Source organism: Gossypium hirsutum, chromosome D09, assembly GCF_007990345.1.
Source record: "Gossypium hirsutum isolate 1008001.06 chromosome D09, Gossypium_hirsutum_v2.1, whole genome shotgun sequence".
Lineage (NCBI taxonomy): Eukaryota > Viridiplantae > Streptophyta > Magnoliopsida > Malvales > Malvaceae > Gossypium > Gossypium hirsutum.
The window spans coordinates 32,082,538-32,101,540 of NC_053445.1; positions in this window are offsets into that span (position 1 = coordinate 32,082,538).

Here is a 19,003-nt window from a genome sequence, read left to right on the forward strand (position 1 = left end):
AAACCTAGTTCAGAATTATATCGAGGAAAATAAAAAGTATCGTAGTAGTAGCATACGAACACGAAAAATTATCGAGGTAAGTTCGTGTAACTAAATTATGTATATTAATATGCTTGAATTGAATGTTGTATATGTGTGAATTGTATAAATGTATTATGTATGAAAATTAGTCACATATCCAATAATACCCAATAAAAGTTAAGCCCCATTTGAATAAATGAAATTCGACGGATACAGGATTTCCCATATTGGTTGTGTTCCTGCATATATTGCAGACAAACCATAGCTCTTACGAGCATCCACTTATAAGCCCTCTCGAGCTTCCCGTTACATGGTTCCTGCAAGCATCCCGGTCGGTATTGATCCTACATGTGTTGGAGTCATACTGCAGCTCTTTGTGAGCATCCTGTTATATGATCGGTATGGATCCTGCAAATAATGTGGACATACTACAGCTCTTTATGAGCGCCCTGATATAGACTCTTTGCGAGCTTCAAGATATGGTTCGCTTGAACTTCCTTTTATATGGCTATTTGGAGCTCCCTAATAATAACTCTTCGGAGTTACCTGTTAAGCTCAATGAGCTTCCTGTTTTAAACTCTTATGAGTTTCTATTATAGCCCAGATAATCTTCCTGTTACATGGCTCACATGAGCATCCTGTATATGGCTTGAGAGAGTGCTTCCTAATTATGTGCCCTAATGGGTACCCCTGAATATGAGTTGGCATATTACAATTTTGTACACTTCGAGTGTACTACATGTGTATCCATTGATATTTCAAATAAATTTAACGGGTAAAGTTCTGACAAGGTTGAATTGAACTTAAGATGATTTGTTATGGAAATGCACATGTTAAATGGAAATATGATATGAAAAGCATATGTCTATGAAAGTTATTACATGATGAGCTCATCATTGATTCTTGATGTTTACATGTAATACATGACTAACAAGTTTCTTGAGATTATATGTGTTTAGGCAAATTGCTAAATTTCTTTGGATGAATTTTGTATGCTTATCTTAAATGTAAATGAGTGGTAAGTTAATTTTCTGTTATACGAACTTACTAAGCATAATATGCTTACTCTATTTTACTTCATCTGTTTTATAGTACTCGAGAGCTCGTGAAGGTTGGAACTTGGTCGGAGACACATCACACTATCCTTTGGACTTCTTAGTATATAAAGCAAACTAACTTTTGGTATAATGTCATGTATAAGCTAGGTTAAGCATAAAGTGGAAATATTTTGGTTGGAACTAGCCATTGGAATGACTTGTAATAGTTATATTTTGAAGTAAAAGTGTATATATTTGTGTGTAGCTTTATCATACTTGGATTGTGTTTGAAATGGTTAAGTGATGCAAAGCATATCGTTATATTGATGGTTAAATTTAGTTAACACATTAAGTCCAATATGGGTATAGGTGATATTATGTCATACTTAATACATGAAGTTGGCTTGATTTGAATGGTTTGAATTGGTTGGTGAACATGTTTAAGTGTTTTTGTAGGTGGAAGGCAATTTGGGTGAGAAATAAGGCTTGGAAGTGGTCTTATTTTGTCCACACGGGCGTGTGGTTTGGCAGTGTATCCCCTGCATCTTAAAATTTGAGAAACAGAATACTTCGAATTGCTCATAGGGTAGAGACACGGGCATGTGTCTCAACCGTGTGTGTCACACGGCCTAGCACATAGGCGTGTGACTTGGCCGTGTGACCCCTATTGTAACAGCTCGATTTTGGGCCTAGTCAGAACAGTGGTTTCGGGACCACAAATCTGACGAGGAAAAAATTATTTTTTATTATATTTTTATGGTCTACAATTTCACGGAATGATTTCGTGAAAATTTCGTTCAAAAATTTCGACGTTTGGGCACTCAATTTAGCCAAAAGGACTAAATTGTAAAAAGTGAAAAGTTGAATTCTACATGTTTGAAGTGTCCAATGTTATGAAATTTTAAATTGGAGGTCCTTAAATGGTAATTATACCATTCTTACATTGTGGACAAAAATGGACATGAGATAAGTGAAATAGGAAATTTTTAAGTTAGGGGTACTTTGGTAATTTGGTAATTAAAATGTATTAAAAAGACAAAATAGGCCAAAAATCATCATCTTCAAGCCTTGGCCAAATTTCACAAGGGGGAAGCCATTCTAGGGTTTTCAAGCTTCTAAGCTCAATAGCAAGTGATTCCAAGCCCCGTTTTTAATGTTCTTTACGTTTTTAGAGTCCCGGTAACTTGATTTAGCTTATTCTAGCAATAATTTAATCTAGGGTTTATTTTGGAAAAATACCCGTAGGTGAAATGTGTTTATTTTGATTTTTTATGGTAGAATATGAAGCTTGAAATTATGTTAAACAACTTTTCTAAGCGATTTTAAGTGAAAACGAGTAAAATGAAAAAATCGGTAAAAATACCTAATGTTCATAAGTAAGTGTTAGAGTGGGAATTCAATGTTGCCATAGAAGGAAAAATGTTTAGCATGTCATAATACATAAGAATAAGGGATGAAGTTTAATTTACGAGCTTTGGGGCAAAATCGTAATTTTGTGAAACTTTAGGGGTAATATGTAATTTTTGCCAAAGTGTGATTTTAGGACTAGATTGAATAATGTGAGTGTTAAATAAGTTAATGTGTTATTATAAACCAAGAAAGTTGAGGAATTGACCTTGAAAGCATGATGGTAAATTTGTTGTGAATAATACATTGTTTTAATTTTATTTAATATATTGTTGAGATATGATTGAATATAGAATAAATATTTGATGTAGATTACAAAATGTGAATAAATTGGAAAAGTTGGTAAAATATTGTGAAGTAAGGTTCCTGATTGAACACTCGGATTTGACCGGGATTCTTTGAATGAAATGGGTTGCTATGTTCTGATTCCCCGTATCATTGATTATAAGGTGGTTGCTAAGTGCTGATTCCACCATATCCTTGATTGTGAAAGGGGTTGTTATGTGCTGATTCCCCGTATCATTGATTATAAGGTGGCTGCTAAGTGCTGATTCCACCGTATCCTTGATTGTGAAAGGGGTTGCTATGTGTTGATTCCTCGTATCATTGATTATAAGGTGGTTGCTAAGTGCTGATTCCACGTATCAATTATTATAAGGTGGTTGCTAAGTGCTGATTCCACCAGGATCCTTTGAACATGAGGTGGTTGCTAAGTGCTGATTCCACCGTGTAACGGTTAATATTTCGAAGTGTTCATCAAGCAAATTGGATAAGTGAAAATATATGTGAATCAAATAAGGTTACATGATAATATTGGGTTCGATATTTATCGACCCTTGAGTAAGATGAAAAGAAGTAATGAAATTATGAAAAAGTAAAATGTGCAACAAAATAGTTTTGGACAGTAACAATAGTGTGACTTTGAAAAATCACCAAAAATGATGGAAATTTAATTAGAGAGTGAATGAGATATGAAATGAAAGCTTAAGGAGTCTATTTTTATATAAAAGAAACAAAGCAAGCAAAAGAGTTATACATTTTGAGATATTTGAATTTTAGTGAGGCAGGGTTGGATTGATTTTGGAATCCCCTTTTCTAACTTTATAAAATCATTAAAAATTGTAAAAAAATAATTACAAGTTATAATTTATATGCTTAGAATTCTTAATGAGTCTGTTTTAAAAGAAAACAAACAGAAATATCATCCGAATTCTGTACAATGAGATAGTTCATTTTTAGTGAAGAGAGGTCAGAAATGTTGAGTAGTGAAACAGGGGTGACTTTAAATAATAAACTGTACTAATTGGCCAAGTAAAAAATTCTAAAATTTTATGGAGACATGTGAGTCTAGTTTCTGGGAAAGTTAACTGATCTTAATTTGGAGCTCTGTAGCTTCGGATAAAAATGATTTAGTGACTCTAACTCAAATAGATAGCTTTGAATTTAAATATAAGTGAAAAGTGAAATTATGTATAATGCTATTTCAGCATGTTTTATACATAAAGGATGTGGAATGGAGAGGAGGAGGAGGAAAATGAATTATATATATGAATGATTTGTGTATAATTGGTTATATGCTCGATTATAATCGATAAACATTAAAATAAAATGATGCTTACATTTGCGTATTATTGATCTGATTTAAGCTCATATGGGAAAATAAAGTTTCATAGTATGTGAGTGTGGTATATTTGGTATATGATTTGGTATGAAGTAAGGCCATGAATTGTTTATGGATTAACTCATGTTGGTAAGTTTGATACATGAATAAATGTTGAACTCGGCCATACTTATAATGCTTACGCTATATGTTTATTTGGCTAACATGTGTAGTGTACACGCTTAAGCTTTGGCCAAGTGGTGGCTGAATTATGCCACGTTAAATTTATAAGTTATGAATTGAAATGGTAAGTGCCTAGATGGGAATATGCTTGTGTTCATGGAAAGGGTGGTAATGTTTAAATTATGTAAACTTACTTGAAATGGTTTATCATGTGGTTAATTCCAAAAAGAATTATGTTTAAATGTACTAGCTTGTGACTATGGTTGAATGATATGTTATTGTTTTGTGTGATATTCGTAGGAAATGGGTGTGGAAAGGAAATGAAATACTAATTTCATACTTGAAGAATAAAATGACAAAAAGGGGATGATGAGTTGATTTGATGTTATTTAAGCTTAAGTGATGTTTTCATTGTAATACTAAGAATTTTATAAAAGTGTTAATGAATGGTATAATCGATAAACGTTGAGTTAAATGGTGAATACGTATTAGTATTGAACTTAACGATATTGAAGTGTACATGAATTAAATGGAAGTTTCTAGTGATATGATTTGAATTAAAAGAATTATTGTGGTATTGAAATATATATATTGGATTGAGAAATTGATTTGAATTGTGAACATGAAAGATTGTGATTGAATAAAATGTAAATGAAGCATTGAATTACATGAGTAAGTATCGGGTCTTGTAGGCCCTATTTGTTATGAATATAATATTTTGAGGATATGTTGTAAAGAATTATAAAAGCATGTTAAAAATTTGAAGAGTTTAAATTTGAATGAAATTTTGTAACTCGGTTTAATACGTTTACATGTGTAAGTTTCTAGTAATGCCTCATACACATTCTGGAGTTGAATACGGGTAAGGGGTGTTACATCTACACCTAATTTTTGAAAATTAAATTGTCCACTCGGCCTGGCACACGGGCGTGTGGCTGGCCGTGCGACCCAAGTCAGAGAGTTACACGGGCTGGGATACGGCCCTTGTCTCACATCGAATGCCCACATGGCCTGGGACATGGGCGTGTCACTTGGCCGTGTGAGCCACACGACCTAGCCACACAGGTGTGTGTCCCTGTACCTAAGAAAAATTTTGAGATTTTGCGAAAAAATCTCTAAGTTCCTGATTTATTCCTAACTTGTTTCTAAAGCATAAATTGTGTCTCGAGGGCCCATTCAAGGGACATTATGATTGAATATGTTTAATTTCGGTTATGAATAATAAATGATATGTGTAAACTATTTTTAAATCTGTAACTCCAATAATGCTTCATAACCCTGTTCCGGTGATAGATATGGGTTAGGGATGTTACATTTTAAAAAGTCAAAAGCTATAATTTTTAGCGTTTTGAGTTGACTTGGACAGCTACTAATGCGTTTGGATTAAAAAGTTCTTGACTTGAAAAACACTTTTGAAACTTAATGGTAAAAAAAGGTTTAATTATTAAATTTTCTTAGTTCTTATTACAAATATCCGTTCATGTGGTCGAAAAGTGATGTTTTAAATTTTAATATATGTAATAATTCTTTAATATTTACTAGGTTCTAATGTTACATCCATTGCATGTGATTTTATGCATTTAATATTTAATTAGTTTTTTAATATTTTATTTTTAATTACAATAATTAACGAAAAATAATATTTATTATTTGATTTTTAGTATAATTAAAATATATAACTTATTAATTTTCATATTATAACTACAATCTTTCAGCAAATAATTAAAACATTTTGTTAGGAACATGTATGTTGCATTGTTTTTATAAGTAAGAGAATCTCTTGGATTGTAAGACTAAGCCTTTGACGGGGAATCTTAATGCGAGAGTGATCTAGTCTTTGTACAATGGTGAGGTCGCTAAATTGGTGAAAGTTAGACTGGTGTTAGGACTTAAATAAATTTGTTATACTGTGAGAAAGATATTGGATCATTGCTCTGGGCAAGGCCCCGTAGAAGTAGACTGAGGTTGAATTGCGTAACAATCTCGGCCTTCTTTATTTTTTTCGTACTTTTGGTTTGGTGGTTGAAACTGTGGGCACTAATTTAGCCACAATTTTTGTTTGCTAAACAAGTACCAAATCATTTCTACAATTGGTATTAGAGCCTTTCACTTAACATAAATATTGATTTTCTTGGTTGATATACTTGCTTGCAATGGAAAGATCTTCAGTTTCACACCCCTTATGCTCGATGGAGTAAATTATGCATATTGGAAATCAAGAAGAACGCGTTCATTAAATCAATAGATGATCGAAACTAGAGGATTGTTTTAATTGGATAGACCTATCTCTTTATTGAAATTGAAGGAGTAGAAACTCTTAAGGTTGAGGTAACCTGGACTACTGAAGAAGAAAGGGTTGTTAATATCAACTCCAAAACACTTTATGTTATTTCCCATGGGGTAAATGCACAAGAGTTCAAAAGGATTTCAAAGTTTACTGAAGCCAATGAAGCCTTGGAAATGCTAGAGACGGCTCATGAAAGGACCAATACAACCAAGCTTCAGATGCTGACAACCAAATTTTATTCCTCCTGAGTTAATGGTCCTTATCGAGTACAGAAGTGAATTGGCCCAGTGGCTTACCAACTTGAACTACCTCCTGAGTTAGATCGAATCCACAATATGTTCCATGTGTCCATGTTACGACTCTATCGTTCTGATCCTTCCCATATCATTCACATTGAAGAGATTGAGCTTTGACCAGACTTATCTTTTGAAAAATAACTAATTAAAATAATAGATAGGGAGGATAAAACTCTTAGAAATAAACAAATTCCTCTAGTTCAGTTTTATGGAAAAACCATGGAACCAAAGAAACAATATGAGAACCTGAGGAGTTGATTCGTCAACAATATCCTCACTTGTTTTGATAAGGTAAGTTAAAATTCGAGCACGAATTTTTTTAAGGGAGAGAGATTTGTCATATCCCAAAAATAGTGTTAGAAGAAATAATGATAAAATTTAGATTTTATTTTTTCAAGCATAGTGTACAGAACTTAGTATGTCTTAAAAATTATTTTTTGTTAAGGATTTAACAAGAATAAGCTTGTTGGTTCATTGGTAAAGCTTTAACTTACCCATAGGTCCCAAGTTTGAAACCCTTTGTACACCTTTCAACCAAAATATTTTATTTTCTTATTTTTATCCCATAAAAGTGCCGAATTATTCCAACTATCCCAACCCAAAAATTGTTTTTTTTCTAATTTAGTCCTTAATTTAAACCAATCCTAATTCTACATGAATTTCTAAAACCTATTTCAATTAGGGAAAAAGAGTTTTATAAATAGTCAATCTTTTCAAGCCCTATAAATTTTATCTAGAGATTTTTTCAAGAAAAACTCCTATCGAAACCATTTTTTTAAAGGGGTTGACTTTTATTTTGAAAACAAAAATGGGAGTCGCCACCAATCCTTTTTATTAGGTGTGATCGGATCACCTTGTGATTTAATCGTTTTAATAAAAGATTTGATTTACTAAAACAACAATTTTCGGTCTACAAAAATCCAGGAAATGGGTTCGGGAGTCGGTTACGTACGAGGAAGGATTAGCACCCTCGTTACGCCCAAAATTGGTACCTAATTGATCAATTAATGTCTTAGTGTCAAAAATTGAAAACTTTGAAAAGATTTAAAATACGATCCTTTGTTAATATATCACTTAATTGAATTTTTTTTAGAAAAAGAGCGTATTTCACGTCAATCGAAAAAAATAATTATATCCCGTGAGTTAGGACACAATGTCTTAAATCCCCGAAACGAGAATAAACACAAATTTTTTTTATTTTAAAAGATATTTGATTATCTCGTTTTAGAAAAAAATCATATTCTGTAAGTTAAAACACAATCTTTTTTAATTTCTGAGAATATTTAAAAAAACTTATGTTTTAAAAGGTTCGTGTATCAGATTTATCGAGAAAATTGAAACCCCGTAAGTCAGGGAATGACTTTTCGAATCTCAAAATACGACATATCGCTTATTTAAAAAATTTATGTATTGGGTAATGATTAGACCTGTCCATGGGCCGGGCGGGCCGTATGGGAGGGTTCGGGTAAAAATATAGGCCCGAAATATGGGTTTGGGCAAAAAAATGAGGCCCGTTTAAAAAATGGGCCGGGCTCGGGCTTAACTTTTTTGGCCTGGGCCAGCCCGGCCCGAATATAATAAATATATATTTTAATTTTTTAATTTTAAAATACTTTAAAAATATTTTTTTTATTTTTTTATTTTTAAAATATTTTTTTGTGTTTATTAAAAATCGGGCCGGGCCGGGCTCGGGCTTATTATTTTTTTCCCGGGCCGGGCCTGGGCAAAATTTTAGGCCTATATTTTGGCCAGGGCTGGGCCCGGGCCTAAGAGGCGGGCCGAAATTTTTTTCCGGGCCCGGCCCATGAACAGGTCTAGTAATGATTAATGTAACACGAATTGGTAGAAATAAAGTACGGTGTTATATGCATAGCAGAATAACAATAAATGCATTAATGTGAACGATAATATAAAGAACAAAAATAAAATAAAATAAACGAGCCAAAAACAAAAAGACAAATAATAAGGATAACAAACTAAAAATTTGAAGCTAAAGACCTAATATTAAATAAATATTGTATCAAACAATTTAAGAATAATAATATTAATAATAATGATGATGATATTAAAAATAATATAATAATCTAAAGTTTTAAATTATATAAAAGGATATAAATAAATGACATGATATAATAAAATAAATGTAATTAAAATATTTAGGTAAATAAATAAAAAATATAATAGAAATAATAATGCAAAACTAATTAATTTAATAATATGGTAATAATGACAAGTAGATATATAGAAAAAGGAAAATAATGATAGTATAGTAATATTAAATTAATTAATTTAATAAATAAATAGCAAAAATAACAAAAAAAGGGGCCAAATCGAACTTAAAACATAAATTTGAGGGCAAATCAGAAATAAATAAAAAAGAGGACCAATATGAATGTACGAATAACAAGGAGGGACCAAATGGGAAATAATCCCCGCCTTCCAAAACGCACAGCTTCAAAGTGGACCAAATTGAAATCTGAAATAAATTATGGGGCAAAATTAAAATGAAAGAAACTTGATTGTAAATAATAAAAAAGCGGAAGGGCTAAAAGTGAATTAGCCCTTCCGTTCAAAAACACGCGGGTCCTAAGAGCGGGTTAGGTCGGCGCGCGGGTCGCGCCGAAACGACGTCGTTTTGGCGCCTGTGAACCCTAGCTCAAAACGGCGCCGTTTTGCACATTTATATAAGTCAAAAAAAAATTAAACTCATTTTTTTTCTTCACCCTAAAAAAAACTCTCTCAACTCTTTTCTCCCCCGTGCAAACCCCTCTTATATGCGAACCCCCTATAGCCCCTCTTATAGTTATATGCGAACCCTCTATAAGCAAGCTTCTATATTATTGTACACTCATTATATAAGTGAAAAAAATTAATATAAAATATATTTACTAAAACTTTATAATAATAAAAATTGAAGCTTTATTTTTAAAGTAAAATTGAAACTTTGATTCTTGTGATAAAACTAAAAGCTTAGTCCTTATAGGCTTAAGTTCAAACATGGCCAGAAAGACTACAGGAATTCCATGCATGACTTGAAACCAGAAAGTTGACAGAAGAAAGCCATTATAACGTCCTGGTTGAATTTGTTTCACGGTTCACAGGAATGTTAAAAGACTGGTGGAATTTCATTGATCAAACAAACCAGATGCACTTCTTAGTGTTAACAGATTTATCTCAAGCAATTAGGATTATCCATAATCATTTTATGGAAATCCTGATGATCTATTAGCCCTAAAAAGAAGAGAGTTCTTTAAAAGAAGATGTTGCTTTATAAGAAAAAGATTTGTCTAAGCATTTTTATGCGATGACAAAGCTTTTTTGTGCCCTTGGATCGGATCCCAGTTTGAAGCAAGCGGTTGTTGCGTCTATTCCAGATCCTCTCCAGGTAGCCATAAATTAGAACCTTTATAGGCAAAACAAAAATATTCTTAACTTGACCATGGGAGAAATCTAGCAAGAAACGTACATTGCTTTGGAAGATTTATGCAACAGAAGAAAAGTCTTCAAAGATTATCTCCATGGTGACAGAAGATTAGACAAAGCCTGTAATGACTCAAACCTCAAGATTAAGTGTGGACATGACAAGTCGTGTTATTGTCATACCAAGAAAAAGAAGCACTTCAGAAAAATGAAGAGATTTTCTCCAAAGACTCCCAGAAAAAGATACAAATGGAGATATCTCAAGAAAAAGAAGAAGTTTTCCAAGGGAACGAAAGCCACTCGATGTTACATCTGCAGTTAAAAGGGTCATTTCGCAAAATCATGCCCAAACAATTAGAAATGTGCCAAGATGATCCAACAGATACAACAAAATTCAGGAATCAGAATCACTGAAGAAGATGATATTGAATCCCTATTTTCTATCGATGATGAGCCTAATGATCAATCAGTATGTGCAATCCAAATCATAGAATACAGCGATTCAGAATCTTCATCAAGTGAGATACTTATGACACAACCTCAGACGTCGCCTCAAACGCCCTTCTATTCTCTGCTATTAAACTCTCAAATTCTTTCAACCTCAGAAGTATTGGTGCCCCATATTACTGTCTCGATCTACCTAGACAAATACAGTAAGCCTATTACTGTAATTGCGTTCATTGATACCGGCGTAGCAGAATCCATTATGAATCCAAATGTTTTACCATCAGGATGGTGGGAGCCTCATACCAGACATTTTAGCTCAGCAGCAAATAAGGTCCTCACAACACATTTGAAGAGCAAACCTATCAAATTCAATTCGTCCCAACATGTTCCGTTACTACTACAGTTTTGAGATCAAAGCTTCCTGGAAAAGATCTAATTGTTGGCTTTGATCTTTACGTTAAAGCCAAAAATTAAGAATCTTACCGGATGGATTAAGGTACAAACAGATGTTCAAACATTTTGTGCCTATTCCAAAAATATTTTCAATACATTCTGAAAAGATCCACGAGATCGTGGAAGAATTAAAAGAGAAGTCATGTGCAGAATATCATTCAGAATTCATTCAAAAATGCAAGAATCCTTTGTGGAAAAATTTTGAATTCTTCATCAGACTTCCTTTTAAGAAAAATGAAGACATCAATCCGACCAAAGCTAGTCACATGGGTATGAACCCAGAACATTTGAAGCTAGCTGAAAAATAATGCCAACAATTACAAGATGAAGTATTGATTGAAACTTCAGATTCACAGTGGACATGTGAAGCATTTTACTTCAATAAAATATCAAAACAAGCCAAAGTAAAGTTAAGACTGGTAATCAATTATCAGCCTTTCAATCATTTCCTACAAGATGACAAATTTCCTTTGCCCAACAAAAATTCATTATTCTCAAGCCTTGCAAAAGTCTGAGTTTTCTCCAAATTTGATCTAAAAGTGGGAGTTTGGCAATTGGGAATAAATCCAGAAGATAGGCCCAAGACGGGATTTTGTATCCCAAATAAGCACTTCCAATGGACAGTTATGCCTTTTGGGTTGAAAACTGCCCTCTCATTGTTTCAGAAGGCCATGATAAAAAATTTTCAGCCTATAGTGGACCATGCTTTGATCTACATTGATGACATTCTCCTGTACAGCCCAGATCAAGAAAGTCATGCCATCCTTCTTGAAAAATTCAAGCAAATCATTCTACAATATGGGATTATGCTTCCGGAAAGAAAAATGCAAGTCAACAAAGAAGAGATAGAATTCCTTGGTATGATTATCAATGAAGGAAGGTATCAGCCTCATCCAAGCATTGCAGAAGAATTAAAAAAGTTTCCAGCTAGAAACTTTTCCCAGAAACAAGTCCAGCAATTCTTAGGGATTGTAAACTATCTCAGAGACTTTGTCCCAAAGATCTCAAAATTTATAAATCCCTTAAGAAAAATGTTAAAAAAGTATCCTCCTCGTTGGAAAAACAAGCAGACCTTGGCAGTCAAGAACCTTAAAGAAAAGCTAGCTCATCTACCAACTTTGCAGATTCCTTCAAAAGGAAAATGAATTTTGCAAAAGATGCCAGTGACAAGTATTGGGGAGCTATCTTATTTGAAGAAGAGAATGGTAAAAGACGATTATGTGGATACAAAAGTAGAAAAATTGAATATCATCTCCGACATAAGTACAGACTATGATACTGACTAAAGACTAAGAGTTTTGTCCTGATATATGTCTTTATTTAAAGTTAAGGGTGAGTCACTGTACTAAAAGTAGATTCCTTTTTATCTGCTCTGTCCTTATGTAAATTATTTTACTTTCCTTTTAGAAAAGGTGTGATGAGTCACTGTACTAAAAGGAAAAGCATATTCCTTCTTATCTGCTCACCTAGCTTTCCTTCTCTATATAAGGAACAGGGAAGCTCAGTTGTAAGATATAACCAGTTTGAGAAATAAAATATTCAGAATGTTTTTAAAAAATTATGTCTTGCTAAATCTCTCTGATCTCTTCCTGCCTGAGTATGGCATATCTGTGAAAGAAAATCTCCCGTGAATTTAAGAGTATGCTCTGTGCTTGTCATACAATGGATCTTGCACATTAGAAATTAAGCTTAGACTAGGAATACTAAGCTCAGATGAGTTTGGAGAAGTAGTCTAAATTAACGGTATTAACAGCTAAAAGGCAGTGCCTTTTTAAGTGGCCAAAGAGGAGAAGGCGTTTGTTTTGGCATAGCATACCTGCTGTTATGATCTATTAATTTTAGATATCCATCTCCATACTCACCTACCAGCGTTGGTATTAAAGCCTCGACTCCAAGATTTTCTTTCATATGAAAACCCAGATTCAGAAAGGAAGAGAGTGTTTTTCAGAAATGAATTCTCCTAAAACTTCTACCACTAAAGCGCATTTGTCTTTACCTAGTTTTCCTTTAAAATCCCAATCAGCTAGAAAATTTTCTTCTTTATATGAAGTTGAGTACTTCACTGAAGAAGAAAAAGTTCAAGCCACAGATTTGCCTCTTGTAAATCCATATTCTACATACCAAAAGCATGTTTTCTTCCCATTAAAAGCATAAAATCTTTGATTACTACCAGCAGAAAAAATGTTCGTGAGCATGTACAGTCATCTAAGTTTGATAAGAATCTTATTTATGGTGGTCAAGAAGAACAGTTTGTCACTCTCGAAATTCCTCCAAATTTTCCTCAGGAATGGAGTCAACATGGATACTCTCATATCCATTTTGGCACAGTTGGATTGGCTCTAAACTATCATGGAACTTCAGGGAAACTTGTTGTATCCAGAATTTCTCTTTTAGACTCCACATACAAGCATTATCAAGATACCTGCCTCGGAATAGTTGACGCCATTCTAAGCTCAGGAATGGCCATGGTAACTCTGTTTTCTAATTTTACCATGTCCTTACAAGATACCAACCTGATGGATGCCCTAAAGGTCCAGATCCAAATTATTGAAGCTGAGATGGTTGAATCGGCAATTACAGCGACTCTTCACTATCAGATAGTGTACAGAGTCCAAGATCGTGCGTTCAAATTATCAAACCAAGGATCTGAAGATTCTCTTCTCATTTCTGTAAACACAAGAGAAGAGCCACACTGTGTTCATGTCCTAAAACAGATACCCAAGCAGGAGCTGCTAAAGCTTTTGCCAGAAAAATGGGTAACTAACTATGAACAGGTCCACCAACATGACCAGCCGATCCATTCCACAAAAAGTCAGATTATCACTAGGGTTGATGGAACTAGTGAGATCAAGTTTGATCATAGCCATTTGAAGTAACTTCCGACTCCTCCATTTTTTCTACTCAGATAATGTTACAACCAATACCCTCTGATAGTCCAGAACCTGGCCCAGAAGCACCACTCATACAGAGTTTCCAGCCCAATGGGAAGCCTTCGTATATTTTCAAAGATCCCTCAGGACACTGTCCTTGGGATATAAATTGTTCATGTGATGGATGTCAAAACGCAGCCTTTGAGGATGTAGATGAAGAAATCCAGAAGAATCGCAGGAAGAAAAACCGTAAAAAATCAACTCAGACAGAGTTTTATAAGCGATGGATGAACGGAGATCCAGACATTGTCTCTTAGGAGAAGACAATGGTAAATATGTTTACCTTGTAGATTATTCTGCAAGGAAACCAAAACCACAGCCTCTTAAGATCCAGGATCAACCCCATATACCTCCACCGTCGCCACCAAAGAAAGACCCAAATCAAATATGGTTGGCTAAGCCTTTAAAACAGCCATGTTATAAAAGAATTAATTGATGGGTCCAAAAACACAACCAATTGCAGTCGTGCACTCAAGAAGAAGAGAAAATTGCGCGCCTATACAAAACATTCCAGAAGTCTAAATGTATGAGGCAACTTCCTCTTGTGAACAAAAATTTCCACCATTAGAAGAATTCTCAAGAAAAGAATATCTTCATGCTCCGAAGATTCCTTAAAAATTGCAAGTAGATGCAGATGGCCAGCAAGTGAAGATAGCAGCAGCGGAAGCCACCTTGAATTGGCAGATAGAAAATGCATTGGCCCAAAATTCTGCATTAAAAAAGATAGACCAGAAAGTCAGTCAGATAGATACTAAAGTATCAAAAATAGAAAAGACAACTGATGCAAACTCTGAGATGATCAAGAATCTTATTAAGCTTTTTTAAAAAAGGCTTAAAAAGGTTACAACTGAACCAGCTGCTCCAGACAAGATTTCTTTTCTCATATGGCCCAACGAGAAAAAGAAATTCAGAGACTCAATGAACATATCAAAGCTCTAGAAGCGGGGAAAATACCATCTCCTCAACCACCAAAAAATGGTATTGAATTATTTTCCTTGATAAGTCAGTTAGATAAACCAAGATCATCCAGAAACGTAAAGATAGATTTTCCTCCACCAGAAGAGAAAAAAAAACCAAGCACTTATGATTTGTTTTTACAAATCAAGGCTCAAAAGGAGGAAGAAAAAAGGAAATTTATAGAAGAAAATAAACAAAAAGAAAAAGCTTTGGGGAAAAGACCAGTAGAAAAACAAGAAGATGAACAGGAAAGTCCTTTCCATCTCCACCTAAACAGGTATCAAAGTCATTGATGGTCCAAAAAGAGAAACAGTCTACTAAAAATCCCTTGACAAACTTTTTAAGGGATTATGGTAGAGAAATACTCCCAAAGATATCTGTTCTAAGTGAAACTGAAATATCTCCAGAATCCCCAGTTGAGGTATCAGAATCTTCAGAATCCGTTTCAGAAGATTCAGAGACATTAGCAAGTTGTTCTGAAGCAGAAACAGACTCAAAAACCCCGGAAATAATGGCCACAACACATCCAGATGTCAAAATTGATGAAATGTCAGAAGAAGAAACCACTGAAGCGGAGAACCTTCAAATGTAAGATCTGCATCCCATGTTTCGACAGGGAAGATGATCTTTACTCTTGATGACATTCCAACAAACAGATGGCCAGAAAGGCTACAAGAATTCCATGCATGGCTTGAAACCAGAAAGTTGAATGAAGAAAGCCATTATAACGTCCTGGTTGAATTTGTTTCACGGTTCACAGAAATGTTAAAAGACTGGTGGAATTCCATTGATCAAACAAACCAGATGCACTTCTTACTGTTAACGGATTTATCTCAAGCAATTAGGATTATCCATAATCATTTTATTGGAAATCCTGATGATCTGTTAACCCTAAAAAGAAGAGAGTTCTTTAAAAGAAGATGTTTCTCTTATAAGAAAAAAGATTTGTCCAAGCATTTTTATGTGATGACAAAGCTTTTTTGTGCCCTTGGATTGGATCCCAATTTGAAGCAAGTGGTTGTTGCATCTATTCCAGATCCTCTCCAGGTAGCCATAAATCAAAACATTTACAGGCAAAACAAAAATATTCTCAACTTGACCATGGGAGAAATCCAGCAAGAAACGTACATTGCTTTGGAAGATTCACTGATGCTGAAATTCATTATCACTCCACTTTCAAAGAAATCCTTGCAGTCAAAAAAGGTATTTCCAAATTTGAATTCCATTTACTTGGATATCATTTCCTTATTGAAATGGACATGTCTTCCTTCCTCAAAATGCTGAAATTCAAACAAAAAGAAGTACCTCACCCCCAACTTCTCAGATGGGATGAATGGTTTTCCAAGTTTTCCTTTAATGTCATTCACATAAAAGGAAAAGCCAATGTTCTTGCTGACATTCTTACCAGACTACCTAAAATCACCATTTCCAAACCAATTGAAGTTTTTATGTTCCAACCTTCATCCTCCAAAGGAAAAGGAAAAAAGAAAAATCCTCAAAACCAACCCTCACCATTTTCCATTCCTTGTCAACCAAATTCTCATCCTGATCATCCTCGAGAAGTTCTAAGTTTAATCTTAGAAAAACGTTTTCACAAAGAAGCCATGAACATGATGCTTTCATACCACTTAAGTGTTTTTCGAGATTTTGGAGGATTATTCTTAAAACCTTTAAGACTTCACCCTGATTATCCATTCATTAATCCACTAAAGTTCCAATTTGGTGAATTTCCTGAAGAATTGAAATGGATGTTCTGGTATTTAACTCATCTATTCCACATAGGAATTGAGTTCTTTATTCCAGATCTCCAACATTTCCTGACAATGGCAATACAAGATGTGATTAGTCCTGAAATGAAAAATCTGGCAAACTTTTTCAAATGGTTCTATCCTTTGGAACAATGGGCTGACATGATCATGTTCGAATTCCTCAAGAACACAAGGGTCCAATGGATAGTGATTATCTTTTATAAGCCCCAATATTTCATGCAAAATGGACTAGATACACAACTAGGAGCCTTCCCTAGTGCATGGATCCACAAGATGTATTTCTCAGAAGTATATGAAAATCCTTATGATCTTAAGGATTTGCAAAAATACTTATGCCAGATTAACAAAATTATTCCCTCAGAAATAGGGCCCTCAGGAAACTTGCTAGCACCATGGGATGTCCAAAGAAATCCACAGACACCTTACCAAGAACAGTTAAAAGAAGCTTTGAGAGAATATCACTCCAACATACCAGATCCAAAGGAGTGGTCACAAGAGTATCCAATGTTTTGCAGCCAAGCAGTTCAAGACACGTCAGCATGAAGAGATATACATTAAGACACATCAAGATGGAAAGATGTTCATGAAATGACACCACCTGATGACCTAGAAAAAAGAATTGAACAGCTGGAATTAAAGTACTACAGAGCAAGAGAGGAAAAGAGGAGAAGGCATTTGTTTTGGCATAGCATACCTGCTGTTATGATATATTAATTTCAGATATCCTGTCTCCATACTCACCTGCCAATGTTGGTATCAATTATAAAAAAACAAAAATATATTCATAATACAAATTACTTACTTTATAAAAGTCATTTCGACAATTCAATCAAATATAAATAATAGTATATATTTGTTTTCTTTGATTTCTTCTTACCTGCTGTCATTGTTTAACCGCGACAAGGGATAGTAATGTGTGGTATATATTACATAGGTAGGTTGATATGTTGAGGTATGAAGGTTCATCTGAAATTTGAAAGAGTTTCGGTAAAAATGTTAAATCCACAAATTAGGCTTATGTAAAAAAATTAGATCCGTTTAAAATATGAGTCAACCTCGGGCTTGAACATTCAAGGCTCAAGCTTGACCCAATCCGTTTTTAAGTTTATAATATTTTATATTATGTTATTTTAAAATATTATGTAATTTAGAACACATTAAAAATAAACATATACTAAATATATAATACTATTTTAATATAAACATTAAAATAATGTTAAGATGAGTATATAAAAACTTTCAATAAATAAAAAATATACACTTTTAATAAATATTAAAATAAATTAAATTAAATATATATTTTTAAATTTAAAAAATAATATAGGCGGGACTAAAATGGGTTTCAGTTAATCTTTTACAATTACGAGTGAATTTGGATAAACTTTTAGACTCATATTTCAGACCAGACCGAATTTAAATATACATAAATTATGTTAATATCATACTTGACCTGAATCTAACCCCACCCGACCTAACCGATTAGCACTAATTTAACTTGAATCTAGCCCCGCCGACATAACCCATTAGCACTAAGGGCCAGTTCTTCATTGCTTTTGAAAAGTGCTTTTGAAAAGTGCTGTGGAAAAGTGATTTTGAGAAGTGCTTTTGAAAAGTTTGGTTTAAAATTTGAGTGTTTAGCATTGCTGTCAAAAACTGCTTTTGAGAAATAAAATGTCCATTTTAGACATGTTATTATCAAGTAATAAATATGTATTTAAATAATATTTAAATTAGTTAATATTATTATATTTTAGTAATAATATAAAAAAATATTATAACTTGTTGTTAATATTTTAATATATAAAATATAAATTGTAAATATTTTTAATTAATAAATATTAATTATTTATAAAATTTAATTGGAATATATAAACTATATTTTAAATATTTAAATATAACCATTAAATATTTGTAATTAATATTTTAAAAAATATTTTTTTATTTTTAATTAATGATTTTAACACAATTGTAATTAAGCACCAAGAAAAAAAAGAAAAATAATATTTATTGGAGGGGTGAAAAAGTAATTAAGCACCAAAAGTACTTTTCAGAGAGGAAAAGTTAAAATATTTAGCTTCTCCTTTTCAACTCCTTTTCAAGAGTGTTTTTGAAAATCTAAAAATTTCGACCAAAAATAATTTATTCTTCATAATTTTTCTTTTAAAAGACTTTTTGGAGTCAAAAATATATATATAT